This window comes from Pteropus medius, unplaced genomic scaffold (assembly GCF_902729225.1).
Source record: "Pteropus medius unplaced genomic scaffold, Ma_sr-lr_union100, whole genome shotgun sequence".
NCBI classification, from domain to species: domain Eukaryota; kingdom Metazoa; phylum Chordata; class Mammalia; order Chiroptera; family Pteropodidae; genus Pteropus; species Pteropus medius.
This window is the reverse complement of record NW_024344378.1, coordinates 16,242,790-16,265,687: the sequence shown is the minus strand read 5'-3', so window position 1 is coordinate 16,265,687 and position 22,898 is coordinate 16,242,790.

Here is a 22,898-nt window from a genome sequence, read left to right as displayed (position 1 = left end):
ATGTTTTCTGCCTAATTTTAGTTTATTTGCTTTTTGCATATCTCATAATAACATAATTAACATGAGGAGTTGGTTCACCAGAACTTTGGAAATTATGTCTGGATCTCAGCTGGACCTTCTACTCCACTTGTTTGAACTCCGTATATACTCTTCACTCTCCTTTCTTTTGTTGTCATAAGAGGGTGAACATTTTACTTTCTGCCCATCCTCATCTGTTCTGTTGCTATATGCAGTCATGTATCGCAAAACCATATTTTGGTCAGTGACAAGTGCATATACAACTGTGGCCCCATAAGATCATAATGGAGCTGAAAAATTATCACCTAGTGACACTATAGCCATCATAATGTCATCGCACAAGGCATTACTCATGTATTTGTGGTGATGCCAGTGTAAACAAACCTACTGCACTGCTGGCCTTATATCACATACTATTATGTAAAAATACAATACTAAATAATGATAATAAATGAGTATGTTACCGGTTTATATATTTACTACACTATACTTTTTATTTTAGAGTGTACTCTTTCTAATTATTAAAAAAAGTTTACTGTAAGGCACTATGCTATGTTACACAGCCTCATATACCTACTGTTTAACCCCCCTCTTGATTGCATTATTTCCCTTGTGCTTAACTTAATCTCATTAAATTACTATTGTTTTATACAGTAACATGCTATACAGTTTGTAGCTTAGGAGCAATAAGCTATACCATATAGCTTAGATGTATAGTAGGCTATAACATCTAAGTTTGTGTAAGTTCACTCTATAATGTTAGCACAATGACAAAATCACCTAACTATACATTTTTTCAGAATGTTCCCCTTTCATTAAGTGGTACATGACTGTATGTCTACCCTGAAATAGGTGAGCTCATATACTGTATTTTAAAGAGCTGTACCTGATACATTCTCTTCAGCATATAAGAATTATTGTCTATTAAGTTCTAACCAGCATTCCTACAAAAAGTACTTATCTAAATTTTTCTTTATCTTTTTCCTCTGAGAAGTTCCCCCAATCAATGTGAAGGATGTTATATTTTCCCCTCCAGATCCATTCTCCATCTTCTTTGCATTGCTCTGTGCCCCGGGAATTTTATTACATGGACGACCTCAACATGCTTCCTTGACCTCAGACTTTAGTCAGAGGGGTGAAGGGGACAGAGGAAAATTAAGGAGTAGGGATAGAAGAAATTAAATTTGGGGTGTCTATTTCCCAGCTCTTTCTCTGCTCAGTTGTTGTTAAACAGTCCTTTACATATAGCTAAGCAGTCAGAGTTTATTTTTCTTTTTTTACCTTCCCTATCAGTTGTGGGAGTGTTAATGTTTACCCAGCTGATACCATCACTGGAGTACTACACTATTCATTGTTAATGTTGTGGGAGTGTTAATGTTTACCCAGCTGATACCAGCACTGGAGTACTACACTATTCATTGTTAGCTGCCTCAAACTCTGCTCGTGACTTTATAAATAGTCCATGCATTAAACTCTTCTTAAATTACTCCATTTGAAATGCCATCAATTTTGTGTTTCAATCCCGACCATTATAGTCAAAAACAGGGTTTCTTTGCATTTTTATATAACATATTATAGGCAAAACTTAGCAAGCAGTATGGAGTAGGGAGAGAGTCTTCATAGTGTGCCTTACTTCACCGGGGAAGCTCCAACATCTTCTATGGTAAAGGAAAGGATCAAGATTCTTGCTTGGTAGAAACAAACTAGAGCTTCAGGTGACTGAGCAGTAGAACACTCTCATTGTGTTGGAAATATAAATCCTCTTCACCAAGTGAATTCTCTTGCTGGTTTGGTAAAACTACTTCTGTAAAGTTCATGGCCTCAACAAGACTCACCATGTTATGAAGAAGCAATGAAGGTTAAATTTGGCTAAGTTGACCTTCTCCCCTGAGGATTCCTGATGGCTCTCGAGGGTCTAGGAGGAACAATTGAAGTTTCTGTGAATGGTGGAGTTTCATCTCATGATTACTAGAGGTAAAAGTTAGTGAATTCTGTAGTTATGTTCAAAGTAAGTGTGGTGGAAGAGGATTCTCCTACAGAATCAGGTATTTTCTTCTATGGTAGGCAGAATTACCCAAAGATATATAAAGATTTTAAATGCATCCATTGACTGCACTTTGACTTTGAATTTTATTAATATTCATGCAGTTGAACTTCTTGAGTCTGCACAAGATAGCTCTTTATTTTTTCTCAAATTTTATGAAGAATAATTGATAAATATAATTGTAAATATTTAAAGTATACAATATGATGATTTGATGTGCATATGAATTGTTGAATGATTACCAAGATCAAGATAGATAAAGCATCCATCACCTTACATAGTTAATTTTTTTTGAGTGTGATGAGAAAGGTTAAGATCTACTCTCAACAACTTTCAAGTATACAACAACATATCATTAACTATAATTACTATTCTGTACATTCCATCCTCAGAATTTAATTTTTCTTACAATTGGACATTTGTACCCTTTGACTTACATGTCCTAGTTTTCTCTTCTCTCTCCCTATCCCCTGGGAACCACTATTCTATTCTGTTTCTGAGTTTAACCTTTTTTTTTTTTAATTTTACATAAAAGTGATACCATACAGTATTTGTCTTCATCTGGCTTAATTCACTCAGCATCACTTAGCATAAAGCCCTCCAGGTTCATACATACTGTCAGAAATGGCAGGATTTCCTTCTTTTTATGGCTGAATAATAATCCATCATATATATATCACATTTTCTTTATCCATTCATCTGTGGAAGGACATTTAGGCTGTCTTCGTATCTTGGCAGCTGTGAAAAATGCCGTGGCAAACATGGGAGCACCAATACCTCTTCAAGATTTTGATTTCATTTTCTTTAGATATATACTCAGTAGTGGGATTGATGAATCATTTGGTAATGCTATTTTTAATTTTTTCGACGTATCTCCATAGCGCTTTAAATAATGACTCTACCAATTTACATTCCCACCAACAGTGTGTAAGGGTTCCCTTTTCTCCACATTCTCATGAATATTTGTCATTAGCTATTTAATGCTGCATGAAAAACAACCACAATATATTAGTAACGTAAAATGATAGGTGTTTTTTCTTAATCTAGTTCCTGCAGATCAACAGAGTTTTAGCAGATCTAGGCTAGGTTCATCTCAGCTTGGCTTCTGGTTCTGGGTTTGGTCCAAGTCTTAACCACATGTCTTCATGATCTTTGGGCAAATATTCAAGTCATGTCCTTCTTATAGTGGAAAGACAAGAGCAAAAAAGAGGGATAGAATAAATATGTGATGTATCTTAAGGCCACAGCTAAGAACTGTAAACTGTCATTTGAACCTACATTCCACTGCCCCAAATCAGTCTAACATTTTGAGATGAGGAAGCATACTTCTCCTATGATGGATGAGTGGAAAAGTGAATATTTGGTCATTAATAATCTAATCTTTTACAGCATCTAAATTATTATTTTCAGTACTACTTTATCCATCTCCCACCACTCAAATTTTAATAACAGAATTTCCTTGCTTTGCTGTTCTTGTCAAATAAATGAATAAATACATTCAATACAGTTTTATTTCATTAGTAATACAAATAATCACTTTGTTGTTCCCATTTGCTAAACATCTATACATCTATGTGACCACCAAAGTGTTATAGCTACCAGAGCCTAGAAAATAAAAGTGAGTCATATAAATATTAAACAGAGAACTAGTATTTGGGATTTACAGAATGCTGAACATTTTAAAATAGATTATACTCAGTGAACTCTAGAGAAGAAACTAGAGAACAGAGTTTAAGTCAAATATTCAAGTTTCCCAGCCAATTAATAGTATATCTAACTTATCCTTTCTCCTATATTACACTTCTCTGGCCTTTAGGAACTTAGCAATTTTTAATTTAATAGTGCACATGTGCATGCACACATACATTAGGAAGGAGGTAAAGACAGAACTGCTTCTAAATTGGAATATTTACTGGGATTCAGTATCTTCTACGACCAACATCTGGATTCTGCATTAGTTTGGATTAAACGGGAACATAGATGAAAGAATCTGGAAAATGAAAATTGAAATATCTGTATGGCAGATAATGCTGGTTGGGAAATGAGGCTTGGATCTGAAAGATAAACCAGTTTTCTAATGCTTTCTCCTCCCCTGATTTAGATCATTAGCTTCACCCATTCCCCAATCTAGCTTTGGGACAGCCCACATGAGAAGAGATGTAAGTTCTATAGAGCCGATTCTGAATATTTTTCAGTAGTCCAGGGAAGAAAACAAAAAGACTATCTTCAGTGCTCACTGCCTTATAAGAAATGAACTCTTCCCAGTTGAGAAAAATGTCCCAGTTTTCACGCACAATGGGTAGCTATACGTGAGGAAATGAGATGGAGTAGTGGAGGGCTAAGCAGTCTGTATTGCTTTGGGGAAGCTCCTGTACATGAAAATATTAGTTTAAAGAATAGGAACACCCTCCCAACATTAGTTGAGAATTATTCATGTCTCCAATTCCTATCTTTGAAGCATTTCAATAGAACATGTGTGGTTGTCAATATTGAGACTACAATAAAAGCCACTTGGTATCACTTAGGTGATTATAGCACTGTGATTCTCTTGTCGTTTTGATTAGTAATACAGACTGATCTCGGGAACTAGGTTGAACCTGGATCTCATGACATATGGACAATAGCTCATGACTGCACTCATTTAGCAGCAAATAGCCTTTGGAAAACCCCTTTATGTTTAGTGTCATCATTTTGATTCCATTTGATGTTTCCTTTCTCTGCCTGTCTTTTCATCATTGTAGGCAACAAACCCCGAAGGGAAACATCTAAAGAGTTTCATAAGAAAAGGAAAGTTTTCTCAGAATAAGAAAATTGAAGCTATACATCAGAAATTGTGGGTTCTCTGGATCGACCTGCCAGTAAATGGAGGCATTCCATTCGTCATCAATATGCATTTAATGCAGATACAGCATTCCAGGAGAAACAGAATCACTCAGCGTAGCTCATGTATTTGCTTACTGATTTTATGTCTTCATTTTCTCTCTCCTACCCCTTCTGGGGAAATTTGCTTTCAAGTTCTCTTCTTTCAAGAACCAGAATTAGGTTCAAGGCACAAATATGCAAGTGCTGGAGTATTTTTACTTCTATTTCTCTTTATTTAAATAAGTATATAAAATGATTAATAGCAGTATTTGCTGCTTTAAGGCAACTACTTTACTTCCCTGGACAGGGCCAATTAGTTATTTTTTCCCCAGTGCCAAGGATGGTATTGGTCAGCAGGGAAGTTTAATATTCAAAAGTCTATTCCTGCCCCAGTGAAGTTTCTCTCTTCTAAACAAGAGTAAAATCCAGAGACCTTGTGGTTTATTCCCGAATTTTTGTAAGTCTGAAGGCTGTAGTGAAAAAGGTTTTATAGGCTGTAGAAGCAAAGCATCTAATTTTAGTAGCATGTGTGACAGGTAAGGTGTTATTTGTAACATCTCCCGGCATCTCACAAAAAAATCCCAAATTGTTTGGCATTGAATTCAGTATCTATTATAACTAAGCTTACTCTTTTTCATCCTCACTCATTTGGTCCCATGCATTCTTAGTGGGTATACTCACCATTCCCAAAACACAGAATTTTATTTGACTTTACAGTGTATTTATGCCTATGTTATTCTAAAATAATAAAATTAGATAAATCTGAATATCCATCTTTCTATCCATCTCATGTCCATCTGGCCAACTCCAACAATCTCTTCAAGATCAGTGTTATCTCCTATTTTCCTTCTTATATAAAATATTTCATTCTCCCTCATCTTCAAGACAACTTGATTTTTTCTCTAGTTAGCTTTCCTGGAATTCATTATTTACTTCCATTATAACTTTTCTTGTATTATAGGAAGTTGCCCACCTCTGATTACTTCATTAGATTGTGAGTGCTGCATGGACAGGTACCGTGTCTTCTTAATTTGTTATCCCCAGAACAAAGCATAGTTCTTGATGCACAGAATGGATTCAATATAGGTTTGTTGAATTAAATAAAACACAAAAGCAATAATGTCATATAAAAGGATGTATAAACAGAAGAACAGTCACTGCTGAGATACACAGATTTTTAAGTCCCAAGAGGGTCAGGTCACTTTATGGAGGCTACTCAGCAAAGTCCTATATCAATCAGAGACCTATTTTCAATTGGATGGTGACAGTTTTACTTTCTGGCTGTACGGATATGAAATATGTTGTATGTATAATTTATTGTGTTTCATAAAGACTGAACTCCAAATTCCCTGACAACAAAAGACACAGAGCTTTAAATGGAATAATATGAAGGATGCTTACTATGAAATATTTTTAATGCAGATAATGTTATTGGGAAACTTTTGTCAGTTGAAAAATTTCAAAAGTAACAAATATACTTTTGGATTTGTCCAAATTTTCAGACGCGATAAAATGTGTTTCAATTTAGGCTGTACAGAGACTAGCAATTGTGCTATACATCAAGGAAGTAAAACTCAAGTTTCCCTATGGGATACTCAAAGTATCAGAATTTCCACATTGTCCAGAGGGAAAATTAGTAAGTAATTTTTTTCTTTTTTATCTCAAAGAGATATAATAATATGGAACCTTCGTTTATAACTATCCTCCATGAATTTTCATCTTCCCAGTGAATCGTCTTTTGTCTCCTGTTCCTGCTTCCTGGTCTCAATCCCCCCTCACCCAAGGAGAAAAAAAAAACTTGATCACATCTTTGCTTCAGGCTCCACCTCAGGGAAACCCAGGTTAAGATACCTGTGCAACAGCTGTTATTAAAAAATATATTTCTTCTTTTAAATTTCTTATTTACATCTAATCAGGTGCTTCACTTGTACCTATCCCCCCCCCATCTCCCTCTTTCCCTCTCTTTCCCTCTCCCCCTTCCCCTCTCCCTCATTCTTTCCTTCCTTCCTTCCTTTTTTAAATCAAACCTTCAACAAAGGTCTTACATAGGGATGTACTTGTTCATAGTTGTATTCACCACTGCAATAACACCAACAGCTGTTTCCTTTTATCCACAAACTTGGACCCTATTCAGGTTGCCATAAGGTACTAAAATATTCTTGTACTGATATTACTTTCTACTGCAGATGAGTTATAGAAAACTTCAATTTATATTGGAAATTGTTTTCCTCATTAAGGTTTTCCTAGTTACTGAGGCATCAAGAAATGTTTTCTTGTGGACAATCCTTAAAATGGTTCAATACAGTATCCCTGCTTAACAATGGGAATGCATTCTGAGAAATAAGCATCATTAGGTGATTTCATCATTGTGAACAGCACAAAGTGTACTTATACAAATCCAGATGATATAATCTACTACTATAATCACATGCGCTATAATTTTATACAACTACCAGTGCAGTATGTTTACATGGCATTACCACAAACACATGAGTAATAAATTGCACTATGACATTATGACATTGCCACATCGCTAGGAAATAGGAATTTTTCAGCTTGATTATAATCTTATGGGACCATAATCAGCTCTGCATTCCATCATTGACCAAAATTTTGTTATGCAGTGCATGTCTATATTTGGAATCTAAATTAGGACTCGTATTTGAAGGAAATACATAAGGCCCCTAATATATTTTCTTTATTCTTGGTGGGACTGTGTCAAAGCATTCTAGATTGCTTGAATCCAAAGTGAAATAAATTCCAAAAGTGATGCTTTAAACTTTCTTTATTAAACTGTGTCTAAAGAAAGTCACATTTATTTAAAATGTAAATATTCCTATAGGACAATATAAACATTCAATCTGGTGTTAATGTAGCAACACTTCATTTTTATTGTTGTGTTGTTTTCTGTGTTAGAAAACAAAATAATCCTGTGGGTGTAGAAGAGGCAGGTAGTCTCTCCTCCACATCAAGACATTCAGTTTCCTTTTCTTCAAGGGAACTGTGATAAGGCATTATGTTTTAAAGATCGAGCTCCTCTTAATTATATACATATATATGTTCAATCAATAATGATTCAAATTCTGGTCCAAATGGGCCAATTTTAAGAGAATAGAAGAAAATGGGACCTTTGTACCAAAGGATAAAATTTTGTCATTGGGAACACTGAAATGGATTGGTGGAGAAAGAGTTCTCAGCAAATGATCTTTTAATTGGAAGTGGAGGCCAGTGGGACTGAAGCAGGATAACTGGAATTCTTCAAGGGCCGGGTAGACCATTTTAAATTTCTACCGGCATTGTATGAAAGTTCCTGTTGCTGTACATCCTCACCAGTACTTGATATTTGGATTCTTTTTAATTGACTTGTAGTTGTATTTCACAGTTTCAATTTATATTTCTCTAATGACTACTGATGTTGAGTATCTTTGCATGTGCTTGTCTGCCATACATTTATCTTCTTTGGTGAAGTATCTGTTCATGTCATATGCATATATTTTCACTGGGTTTTCTTATTATTACTATTGAGTTTTAGATTTCTTTATATAGCCTAGATTTAATTCCTTTGTCAGACACATGTTTTGCAATTTTTTTCTAGTGTGACTTGCTTTTCAATTCTATAATCGTGTTTTTCACTATTTGTGAGGATGTTAGGAACTCTAAAATTTAAAGTTTAAAGTAGAATATTGTCTAAGTAGACTTTAATAAGTTAAAAATGTTAGCCCTAACACAATTACCAAGAAGAAAGGAATCAAAAAATCAAAGAAAAAAAGGAGGTATAACTAAAAATCCAGTAGAGAAAATAAAATGAAACATTCTAAAATTTTGACTAAACCTCTCCCCAAATCAGGAAATGAGAAATTTAAAAAGGCAATCAAAAAAAATTTTAAAAAAATGATACTGACAACCCCAACTATGTCAGTAATTATTCTAACTGTTAGTGGAAGAAAAATTATAATTTAGAGGTAGAGATTATTGAACTGGGTAAAATAAAAACAAGATAAAAAGCTGATATGTCTGTAAAAAATAATTTAGATATAAAAATGCAGACAGATTATAAAAATAAGAAATTTATATACCTACTAGCAATAAGTATACAAAGATGGCATGGCTATATAACTATCAGATAAAGAAGATTTGGGGGCAAAAATATTATTTAAGAAATATCATTCCATAATGATAAAAGTAGTGAGGAATTAGGATAACATAATCTAATTATATTTGCATCTAATAACAAAGCTTCAAAGTAGTTGAAGAGAAAACTGACAAATTAAATGAAAAAAAAAATTTTAATCCCTTTCTCTCAGCAATTACTAGAAAAACTTGAAAAAATATTAGCAGTGAGTACAGAAGGTATGAACAAACACTATCAACCAATTTGACCTAATTGACATTTACAGAAAAATATATCCAATAATTGTGGAATACATAGTTTATTTAAGTATCCATGAAACATTCACTGAGATAGTCCATATAGTGAACATAAAACAAATCTTTTTTAAATTAAAAAACTGAAATATTACAAGATATATTCTTTGACTAACAGTGCACGAAATTAGCAGTAGCATATAATACATCTATAAAATATATTTATATTGCGTAGATTCTAAATAACTAATGGAGAAAACCCACAAAAATATAAAATTTTAAAACTGATAATATAATACAGTATATCAAAATTTTGAACTGAAAACAGAATAGTATTAAATGGAAAATCTAAATTGCTAAAGATAATTTTTAGAAAAGCAGGAAGTTTAATATCAATATCTATTTTGTGCATAAAGAGCATAAAAATAAAAGTAAATTTAGCCTAAGATAAGTTTAATACAATAAATAATAAAGAGAATTATAAATCAATAAAATGAAGAAACAATAAGTAAAGAAAGTCTATATATTATTCTTTGAAACTATTAATAATATTGACATTCAGAATTCTCAAAGAAAAAGATTTACAATATCAATATGAGAAAGGTGATACCTCCTCAGATACAACAGATATTAAACTTATAAAAGGTTTGAAATGAACAACTATATCAATGAAAAAAATTAAATGAAATATATCTCTAATCTGAAGGCAGTTAGTAAAGAATGGAGGAGGTGACTGCTACTTCAAATATAAAAATAGCAGCACCAAACTCCAAGAAACATGAAAAGTCAAAAAATGTGGTCTCTCCAACAGAGTACAATGATCTTCCAGAAACTTCACACAAAGACATGGAGATCTACTATTTTCCCAATAGAGAGTTCAAAATACCTGTTTTAGGGAAACTTGATGAGCTACAGGAAAACACAGAAAGACAATTCAAGGAAATCAAGAACACAAAACCTATCAAAATGAGAAATTATGAAAAAGGAAGGAGTCATAAAAAACAAAGTTTAGAGCTAAAGTATTAAATAAAATAAAAAATATAATAGAGCATCGACAGGAGAATAGTACAAATAGAAGAAAGCATCAAAAACACAAAGATAGAAACCTTAAATAACCTAATAGAGAACAGAGAAAAGAGTTAATAAAGACTTTGTGATTTATGAGACACTATTAAAAAACAAAACAAAACCAACTATCTAAACCATTAGAATTCCAGAAGGAGAAGAGAGGGAAAATGAGATATATAGCTTATTTAAAGAAATAATCATTGAGAATGTTCCAAATCTGGGAATGAGATTTAAATATCTAAATTCATGAAGTGAATAGATCACTTCATTGTTTAAATTTTAAATGATCTTCTCCAGAGCATGTTATAATAAAACTATAAAACAAATCAAAGACAAAGTTACAGAGAGCAAGAAAAAAGATTGTCACCTGCAAAGGACACCCCCATTAGGCTATCTACAGATTTCTCAGTTGAAACTACCAGTCAGGAGAGAGTGGGGTGATATGTTCAAAGTGCTGAAAGCAAGTTTCAACCAAGAATTATCTATCTAGCAAATTTATCATTCAGAAAGGAAGGAGGAATAGACTTCCAGAAAAGAAAAAGCTGAGAGAAATCACCACTAGATCTTCCTTACATGAAATGCTGACAGGAGTTTTTCAAGCTGAAATAAAAGGGTGCTAATTAGCAATATGAAGCAAAAAATATATAATACACTGGTGATAAATGCGTAGTCAAATAATAAAACTCGTACTGTAATATAATGTGTGTTAAACAATTAATTATAATATAAAAGTTTAAAAGACAAGAGTATCAAAAATAACTATAGCTATTATAATTTTTAACAAATACACAATATAAAAAGAGGAAGATTGTGACACCAAAAACAAAAAAGGAGAGAGTAAAATGGTAGAATTTTTGTACTAAATCAAAGTGAAGTTGTTAGTGGCATAAAATAGAATATTATATCTATAAAATGTTTTAAGTAACTTTCATGGCGACCACCAAACAAAAACTATAGTAGACCCACAAAAGAAAAAGACAAGGGAATCAGAGCATATGACCAAAATGAAACACCAATTTACAAAAGAATGCAGCAAGAGAAAAAAAAAAGGAATAAGGAGACTATAAAACAGAAAACAATATATTAATAAGATTGACATTAGTAAGTTTCAACAAAGGGTAAAGAAGGAGTATACATCAATATGATAAAGGCCATATACAACAAGCCCACTATTAATTATGTACTCAATGTTGAAAAGTTGAAAGCTTTTCTTCTAAGACTGTGCATGAGACAAGAGTGTCTGTTCTCACAACTCTCATTCAGCATAGTACTGAAAATTCTATCTAGAGCAATCAAGCAAATTAAAGAGATAAAATGCATTCAAACCAGAAGGAAAATATAGCTGTCTTTATTTTCAGATGCTCTGATCTAATATATAGAAAATTCTAAAGACTCCACACAAAAAAAAACCTCTTAGAACTAATCATCAAATTCAGTAAATTTGTAGTATATAAAATCAACATACTGAAATGATTTCTTTTTCTATACACTAATAAAATATCTGAAAAAGAAATAAAACAATCTCATTTACAGTAGCATAAAAAACAATAAAATACTAAGGAATAAATTTAATAAAGGCAGCAAAAGATCTGTACACTGAGAACTACAAGTCTCTGATGAGAGAAATTGAAGAAGACATAAAGAAGTGGAAGATATCTTTTATTTATGGATGGGAAAAATGAATATTGTTATAAGGTCCATACTACCAAAAGCCATCTGTCGATTCAGTGTAATCCCTATCAAGATTCCACTGGCATTTTTTTTCAAAGAAATAGAAGAAGCCATTCTAAATTTGTGTGGAACCACAAAAGATCCTAAAAAAGTAAACTTAAATAAATTGACATAAAATATTCATGCATAAGAAAACAATGTTAAAATTTTCATTCTCCTAAAATTATCTATAGTTTCAAAAGAATCCAGCTCATAATCAGAGTAGTTCTTTCATAAGACATTAACAAGCTACTTCTAAAATGCATATGCAAATGCAAAAAAACTAGACAAAATTTTTTGAAAATGAACAAATTTGCAGGAGGTATACTACTTTCATGATTTACTGTAAAGCTACAATAATAACAATAGAGTGATGTTGATATAAGAAATTCAGAAATAGACCTACACGATATGGTAAAGAAAATTCAATGAGAAAGCCTAAACTTTCAACCAATAATAGCAGACTATAGAATATTCACACCAGAAGGAAAAAGCATATAAAATTCAACTTCTAGCTCACAATATAAACAAAAACTATTTGAAATGGATCATAAACTTAAATATAAAAAATAAAATTATAAAATGGCCAAAGAGAGCATAAAATAAATCTAATCTAAACAAAAATGATTTTTTAATTGCAGAAACTATTTTTTTTTGTTTTTTTAATAGTAAAAAGTTGTAGGTAATATAATTTAGTTCTAGGTAAAGCTTCAAAAATCCCTTTCTCTGAGATAATTCAACTACTACAAAACACAAAGTAAGATAAATTACTTTGGATAAATTACTTAACTTCTCTCTGGTTCATATTCTGAATTCTTAAAATGAATATAATATTATTATCTAATTCTTTATGAGGTTTAGGTAAGATAATATATACAAAGCCTATTGAACAATGTCTGGTCTTGTTGAGAGTACACACTCAGTTTCACTGCTGCGTTGCTGCTAATGTTCATAATATTGGTTACCATTCCACTACTTTGCTATAAAACGGCTTTGTATGTCTGGCTAAAAGCACATTCTCTAGCACCAACGCACCTTTAAAGGTTCAAATCCCAGCTTTGCCACTTATTAGCTGTGTGACTTTGGACAAGTGACTTTGTACCTTTATGTCTCCATTTCTCCATTTGTAAATGAGAGTTACGATAGTGAGTTCTCGAGTCTTTTAAGAGGTCTAAGAGAGTTGATATTCACAAAGTTTTTAGGAAAAAATTTCTGCCATTACGAGTGGTATAATGTATGCTATTACTATCATTATTATTATTAATGTTAAAACATTACTGTCTTTTTCTCTAATGGAAGACTTATTCTGAAAGAGGGAATTATATCATTGCTACCAATAGAACACTTTTTCCATATACCTGTGTGGCTATCCTGGCTCCTATTTCTGACACTCTTAACTTTCGTCCTAGAGCTAAATTTAATTTCCTGACTATCCATGTTAATAAAAAATAAGAACTAAAAGAAAATTTTCACAGGTCATTAAGCGGGTCGGTAAGATGAGCAAGCCATTTGCTAACACTTGACTTGGGAATCTGTAAAATTATATCGATAAGCTTGTTTACTATTTTTTCTTGGACGTTTTCTAAGGTTAGATTCCCCAGAAATATATCATTCAATGAGACTGTTCGTGTAAGTGCCTCATTAAGGAAGGGTTGTCAAGAGAAAACAGTAAGAGAGAGGGAAGCAGAATAGGAAAGGGCTGAAGATCTCAAGCATATGTGCAATTTCAGGCAGTAGTCCACTTCAGAGTTTGTCCTTCCCATGAGTAAGGTAGCTTGGATGTCATATTCTGGCACTAGAATGCAAGCTTCATAAGCACAGGGAATGTGCCAGTCTTGTTCATCATCTGCATTCTCTGTGACTGGTACAGTGGCTGCTTAATAAATATATTTTGAATAGATACAAAAAGAAGAGATTTATTCTGAAATATTATAAACACATATTAATTAAGACTTGAAGAGCTTTCTGTATAAAGCTATCCATTTGGTTAGACAAAGTTTGTGTCATTAAACACATCATCGTGCAGTCAGATATCTCTATTGCCCCAAGAGCCATCAGCTGGCCTGAGTCATGGACAGACCTTATCTTGGAAGGCCTGAGTATCTGCATATTCCACAGTTAGGAATTAAGGAGTAGGAAAAATGTGTAGCAAGATAATTTAACAAATATTAAATAAGGGAAAGAAAAATGAAACAAGGAGTCTAAAAAGAGAACAAAAAAAATAAGAAAAATCACGTGTAATCATCAACATCAAAATAATTAAGATTTATCGAGCATTTAACCTGCCACATACTTTTTGAGAATTTTCGTCAATCCCTTCAATCATCCCCATAATGCTAAGAGGTATGGACGATTTTTTTTTTCTTTATTATCATATACATCTAGAAACAGAAAATTTCTCAAATCACATTTATGCAATGGAGTTTGGGTTTGAACCCATGTGATTTGATACTATATTTTACACAATTAAACATCATACTCCGTGGTCACTTATACTTTATGCCTTACAAAGGGCATTGTTTTCATGGACATTGTTTAACATATTTATTTGAATTTTAATCTCTACAGATAAAGCAACTAAAACTAAATGAGGCAAATTGATTAGCTTAAAGTTAATCACCTGATAAATGATAGAGTCTGGATATAAGTGTTTGTACTTCACAGCCTTTACTCTTTCCATTTAGGATATTGGAAATTAAAGACATAAATCCTCTTTTTTCTTTGAACTCAAATATTAATGCATCTGTCAAGGTATGCTCCGTGAAGGCAGGGGTCCTTAACCTGAGGAAATTAGACCTAAGCTCCAAAGCTTTTTCTTCAGTGCAGCAACCAATAGAAACAAGTATTCTTGATGATTGAAAGGCATCCTTTTTGTTCCAATTATGATGATTTTAGGGGGAAGGAATGGGAAGGGATATGAAATGAAAATTGTGTGAATTTATAAATCCCACGAAGAGTTATTGCTGCTTGCATTGCATCCTCGGTATGACTGTGTGGCTTTTAAGTCCTCTCATATTATTCTGGGTCTTTTTCTGGTACATTAATATATTCTTTTAAGTGCTAAGACTATTGTGTGTCTCTCATAAGTTCCAGTTCATCCTCAGTTCTCTTTGCTAGGAGTCTGTGAAAATAGTATGACCATCATACTATTCTCTCTAACTGTATAAATCCAAGTGCATTAGGATTTCTGTCAGTTTGGGCAAGAAAGACCAGAAAACTGCTTGACACTTTAGACTATATTCAGTCTTCTCTTCTGAGCCATAGGCCATTTTGTAGGATTCAGAAAATTGCGATCATTGTTTCAAGTGCAACACCAACCACTCAATCTAGTTAGTTGCTTAGTAATGTTAGTTTCAGCCAATAGATTTACAGATTTTAAAGCTCCTCCCATATCCTGAGAAGCAGCATCTTTCATTCTAGTTTCCAAATTTTCAAACTAGATTTAATATGAGATCCAGAAGAAATGAGGCTACATGGTATAAACTTTTGTGTTATAGTGTTACACACCAGCTTGTGCACACACACACAGTTATGATGGGCTCCTGTTTCATCTATAGAGGGCAGCTATTATCTTGTAAACTGCTGGATTTCACCAGTTGCATTTTCCTCTGCATTTGAGTCAATTTTCATAATGCTTTTGAATCTATATAAGAAAATATAATCAAGCTCTCAGATTTCTGTGCTTGTCTGCGTTCATAGGTACATTGAAGCTTCCATGAATACTCAATTTATTCCTGACAGAAGATTTATTCAGTGCCATCAACTAAAACCAAACATATTTTGCAAGCCTTACCCAATTACATCAGCAATACTCTACTCCACGCACTGAACACATTTATATTCTAGTTTTGCAGAAAGGCGTGTGTCACTTAGAGACAAAAAATCATAAAACACTCAACTTTCTGAATCCAATTCAGTGTCTCTAAATTACCTTTTGGGCAGTCTCATGGGAAATGCGTAAGTGTAAAACATACTTGGGAAATGGGCAGGGATTTTATGGGCCCTTTCTATCGTTATGTTCTCTCTGTAATTATTTTCTTGTATTTTTTTCTATTTCTATTCCCCACATAAAGTCTTCTAATTTAGATTTTATGTGAATATGTTGTATCTAGTTGGTGACTCAGAAGTACAGTCTCTAAAAGTAGACCAAGTCATAGGTTAGAATTAGATGGGGCCCTGGAGACCAGTTGTCCAATCCCTGCCAGTTCTGAGATGGGAAACATTTAGTGGTCTGAAGAACCAGGAAGACTCAACTAAGCAGTATTAAAAATATAAAAGCAGAGCCGATATAAAAAATCAGAGTAGCACCCTAATAAAATAATGATGTTAAAGATCATATTTGCCAGGGACTGTGATGACCATCCATGTTAAAAGCATAATTATTAACTATTATGGTGTAGTTTTACTCTTAAGATTGTTGTTTTATTTTAAATCTCAATCATATGAAAAAGATAGTACAAATATGCCAAGTATATAGATGGAAAATAAAATTCTAAAACTTAAAAGGGTTATGGGATGGACCCAAACCACATGAATAGAAGCCAGCAATAAAGCTCAGGCTGCATTCTTCCAAAGCTTTTAATCTCTCCATTTGTTTCCTTCTCTGCTCTAATTTTTCTTCCCTGAGTTTCCCCACCAAACCCTTGAAAATAATTCCTGAGCAGTACCAAAGCCAAGTCTGATTTCTCTCCCTACCTTAATTTCTTCTCCCACTTTGCTCTCTACTTAGGTGAAGTGAACTTTCAAAATGCAGTACATTTTCTGAATGAACTGCATAGTTAACACTATATTATGGGGTATAGGAATCTCCTGCCTTTCTCTAGTGGCTTGCAAGGTGCCAAGTTTCTTTATGGGTTAATAAGGCTTGGTTCAATGACCCCTAGAAATCCTTTAGGCCAAATCACAATGTCACAATTGAACATTCAGGGATGAACCAAGAAAAGGAATTTGGTGGCCTATGGCAAACTTTCCCTCATGCTTGAAGAATAATCGTTATTGTGGAAGGAGTTACTAGCAGAGCAAATTTTACTGAATTGAGCTCAGCTTCTTATATTATATCCTATTCACTTCCTCATATTTGCTAATTCATAGTCCCCGGGGACATATGGGGCAGTGAGATGCTGAGGTGAATGTAACCTTGTTCTGTTGTTCCAGAAATTTGTCAGAGTGGGACTTCATGTGGTTTATATTTTGAGATAGTTGACAGTGCAGAAGGTAATATTAAAAAGAAGCTATTGAATTAACACATTTTATGAATAAAACTTGAATTGGTTGAATTCCCCATATCTAAATTTAAAGAATACTTGTGGGAATAGAAAGGCATATCTATGTGTCTTTCTACCTATCTCTACTTCTGTATCTATATTCTTCCAAAAGATATGTATCTTTGAAATTTTGTATATTATATAGGATGATAACTTTATTTTTCAAAATTTTTCTCCTATATAAAGAAATATTCTATTTTTTCCCCTTTCAAATTACAAGGTATAATCTCCTCTCTGTCAGTGTGAATCATGCAAAAGCTCTGTGCTATTCTCTTAGAAGTAATTAATCTTTGATGTTCACTTTTCAAAATTCACAGTATTTCAGATTTATGGTTCCTCGTGGGTCTCTACAGTAGATTACAGGTAAAAAAAAAAAACTATTTTTATGTTTGACACCAAATATTTATCTGCTTAACAAATGTTAACTTTCATATTATTACAGTCTTGCTGAACATGCTAATTTCTGTTCCTGTGAGACTTTCAACCCCATAATGCTGAATAAAATAGTTCACATTAGCTTCAGATAAAATATTCAAACTTTTTCCAACCTCCCCAAATTCCCAAGTTCTGCCCATCACTAGTTGTAAAGCACCCATCACTTCTGATGAGTTGAGTTCATTTAAAGGCTAACTGCATTTGTTATCTTGTACACTTCATACAAAGTCAGAGGGGGGTTTTACTTCAAATATGTGAAGGCAGTATATTTTCAATAATTGTTATATGAACTGTGAAAGAAATAAAATATGTAGGACCCACAGACACGGTGTATTAATATTCCCTGGTTTTTTATTCATGCTAAGTGTTTCCTTGGGGGATTTTAGTTTTCTCTGCCTAATATTGGAGACCAGTTTCATCATAAGTCATTTAAAACTACTGTGGAAAACTTTATTTTTATATCTCTTTAAATGAAGCTTGACACATGCTAATACTAAAGTCATTTTGATACTTACAAATCTCTTATCAGCTAAAAGCTACTGATTTTTCTCACTTTCATACAGATAATCTAGACTATAAAAGAAATGTGTTTCTGTCACTATTGTCCTAATCATGACTGAATCAACCCTTTAAGTATCTATAAGGATTCTTTTAGTATTTTTAATGGTAAACAGAAAAAAAATCTCAAAGATAAATTATGATTTCTGTAAACGCCATTACTTGATATAAAATAGCTCTCTTTTACCTCTACCTACCAAAAGAAAACTTAAAATAAAAAATCATGACTTAAATAATACTCTATAAGGGATAGAATAGAAATAAACTACTTGAATGTCTTTTTCATATCTTTTCCTAGAAGCAGTGAACCTTTGCTCTCCTGATTTTCTAGAGGCGCTCAGTGTCTCCAATATATCTTCCTCAGCCCTCTGTGCATAGTTCTTTCTCAGCCATCAAGTCACATTGTAGTAGCTCATGAACTTGTCCGTCATCCCAGATAGACCCCTGGAGAGATTATAGAGTTTATTCAGATATCAATCTCTAGAGCCCATTGTAGTATTTTGGCATAGAGTATTAACTCAGTACATTTTGAAAGAAAGATAGAAAAAGAGGAGAAATGAAGGGCGAAAAGGTGAAAGAACCAGAGAAATTAGTTGACAATTTATCTAGAAAACAGAATCCTAAATTTTTAAGAAGAAAATAAAATACTAAAGCACTGCAGTAGTAAACTGTTTTGAGTATTATTTAATATATAAATATATATTTTCATCCCTATAAAATAAAGTGTTCAGGCTGATTCAAACACTTTCTGATATCCAGTGAGTACTGCCTGATTTGCTGACTTTAGATCCAATTATTAACTTTTAATAGTGAATGGAGTAACTGAGCAAATATAAATTAGCAATAAAAACAAAAATTTTAACGATTTTTGTTAGTCTTAAGGCAAAAATATTACAAATGTGAACTGACAGCAACTCTGGTTTATCTTAACACTTCTTTTTTCCAGCTTATTCTATATTTATTTTTCAGATTACTCAGTACTACATGATCGGTGTAAGAAAACAGAAAATGTGATGAACAAATAATAAAAAAAATTACCCACAAGCTTACCCCTGTCACACTACCCAATATTTTGCTGAAAAGCCTTCCTGTTTTTTATTTATATATAAATGTTTATTCTGAAATTTTAAAAGGCATTATATATTTAACACACCTTTGAAACAAGATTTTTTTAATTAATACTATATCGTTATCAAGAAATGTTAATTCTGATTTCTGATAATGGTGGAATGGCTTAATCAAACTAGAGATAACAGCTATATAATCTAGCAAAAAAAATGTACATACTATTAGAAGGCAGAAAATGTAAGGGAAGACTACCTGTCTTAGTCTGCTCAGGAGGTCATAACAAAACACGACAGACCAGATGGCTTAAACATTAAAATTTAAGGTGAGACAGGCATAGGATAGTCATCCCTATTCCAACAAGGAGAAATAAAAAGAGAGTGACATCTGTAAGTTCAAAACTTGGCAAGGCAAGTTCTAGTAAATCTTAAGAATTAAGAGAAATCCTCTGTGGTCCAATGCTCTGCTATATATGGCTACCGTGATGACAGTGTCACCCCTAAGGCTTGGCAGGGCAGACCTGCTCCTTTGGATAAATGGGTTGCCACCCCTGTGACTCTCTGCCAGGCTCTGCCCATGTGACTCTTTCTCATTTCTAGAAGGGAGTGTTTTAGCTAATATAATCCTATCTCTACCCCTGACTTTTATTGAGATGGCTGATTAACTCCATAAATCACATGTGTGATCAATTTATCAAGTGATAGTCTAGCCACACCTTTCATATCCTCTTCAAAACATACTTTTTTTTTTTTTTGCAACATGAACAGATTGAGAATTTTTCAAAGTTTTTATTTCTGTTTCCTTTTTGCTTAACAATTCTTTCTTCATCCCTCTCTTTCTGCATTTTATGATAAGCAGTCAGGAGGAATCAAGCCCATCTTCCAACCACTTTACCCGTTAATCTCCTCAGCTAAACATCCACTTTCATTGGTCACAAGTCCTATTTTACACAGCAACAGAGTTTAATTCAACTCCCACAATGCAGTTAGGCTTAAACATTTAAATTCACTGAGTTCTTATTCATAAAACAGGAGTAATGATACTTGTGCTGATTCTCAAGGTAGTTGTGAAAATAAACACATTTTAATCACCCAACCTGCTTTTTCAAACATGTTTGCAATTACACTCTGTCTCATACCTTCTAATTGCAATGAACTACTTATCCCCATTGCCTGCATCCACCAGACCCTCCTTCTTCTATGCCTTTGACATGTCAATATATGAGATATGGCATTCCAGTGAGATTGGGAAACTTAAACAATGAGTTATCCATTATTTAAGGTCAAGCTCAAATACCAAACCTTTCAGAGACATTTCTTTGAATGCTTCTTGGTCATACTCAATCTTTTTTTTTTCCTCTTGTAACTGTCTTATACTCTTGACAGAACTTCAAATTAATTATTTCACATAACGCCAATCACCATAAGGAGCCTGAACTGTATCATACTTTACTACTAGATTGTGTGGTCAATGAAGACAAGAACTTGATTTAATTCTTGTCGTTGGATACAGTGTCTGGCACTGTATCTATACAATCACTGGCACTGGAAGTGTTTCTTGCCTTGAACTGGGTTATTACAGCCACAGAATTATTTTGTATATATTAAACTACCCAAAGAGCAAGAATTCTGTTTTATATTTATTACTTCATTTTTAGTTGTGCCAATTATGCAAGATTTATAAAAGTAGTGATTTTTTAAAAGATTCTCAAAGTAATTACTATTCTAAATAAAGTTGGGAGCACCCAAATACCATTTTTTAAAATTTTGCCCCAAGATTGAAAAACTTAGATATTAATATTATAATAAACTGTATGAAAACGGTTAGATAAAGGGCCACTTTTTATAGACTTTTACACAAACTTGAGTTCCTTTAATTCTCTGATAGACAACTTTCACTGTAGACACATAAACTTAAAACTGAATTCTAAACCAATACTTTTTCCCATATAAAGAAATGGACAGGTGCTTTCAATTTGCCCGGGTTTCATTATTGGTACCATCTGCATGAACCAAAAAAACAGTCATTCTGTATATCCCTCATCTCAATAGAATCAATAAGGTGTGTGTGTGTGTGTGTGGTGGATATATGTATTACATTAGTCAGTTCCTCTCATATGTTTGTGATGTTGACAGGATTGTTCTATAGTCTTTGGGTATGAAAAAGTACAATAAGTCTCCTACTATTGCTCTTCTAGGAACTTAGGTCAAATACTATAATTCAGAAACCAACGATAGTGGTAAAACTTGACGATGTGCCACCTCGCTCAGCTTTGCTCAAGCCAGGGATGTTCTTGATGCACTCAGCAAGGACACATAAACTTAGCATCCATACTCTCTCCTGAAAGCCTGAAAAAATGTGCTCTCTTTGCCTCTCCCTCCCTCTCTTTTATCCAGTAATTTGCCATTGCAAGTCTATTGAAATAATTTATTTATTGCAGTTTTTACTGCACAAACAGGAAATGCAGGAAAGGTAATTTATCTTTCTGTAAATCTAGACACTAATTTTCTTCTGTTCCCTTTTGCTTTTTGGAGTATAACTACACGTTTAAGGTAAGATGTAGTCTTTTTTCCATTCCTTAGGCTGAATTCACTCCAGCAGTGGGTTTAAATTTTGTTTCCTCTTAGAGTAGATTCGCTGTCATACCACTGTAACTGGAAACAATTACTTTGATTTCAGCAAATCCTACAAAAGAGTAGTTAATCCTACCATGCAAGTACCCTTTTGACACAACCTTAACTACACCATTTAGGAGAGACATGATAATAACCCTCCTACAGAGGATTCTACAAAGGGAGCATGTGCATAATTGATAGAGGAATGAAGAGGCCTGAAAGGAAAAGTAAAGCTTTTAATCAAACAGAACTGAGTAAACAATTTGGGGCAACATATACTAAAAGCAATTTAAAATGAGAGCTTTAACCGAATTTTACAGAAGCAAATTGAATAAAATAGTTAGAAAAAATGGATATGCATTTGGGGGAAAATGTACGTTGCTTCAGATAAATTAGGTTTGTCACGTGGTTTTAATTTTTACTCTCTTGCTTAAATAGATGAACCGCAACTTTTTTCTTTTACCCATAGCTCACTGCAGGGGAAGCAGACCAAGGCCTGGATTTTATTTGCCTAAATAGTGTGGTCATTAAAGGAAGCAGGTGTCTTTTAAATCCATCTGCATTATGATATTATAAGGGCTTTAATATGTTGGAGAAGGATCTTAAGCATATTATGTGACCTCAAAATTTTAGTCCAAGTAGAGAGACACTCTCTAGCACTCAGTTCCAGCACAATAATCACATCAGTGCTCTTCCCAGTAGGTGGAGACTAGAGCTGACACGACTTGAACTAATGATGAGTTAAATCAACAAGAGACTGATTTTGACTGGACACTATATCTTTGACTGGGATCAGAGTATGGAATTTGTAGGTTTCTTCACAAGTGGTCAAAAAGCTGCATCCATCAAAGATGTGTTAATTTTATGTTTGTTTTATTCCTTTTAATTTCCTTC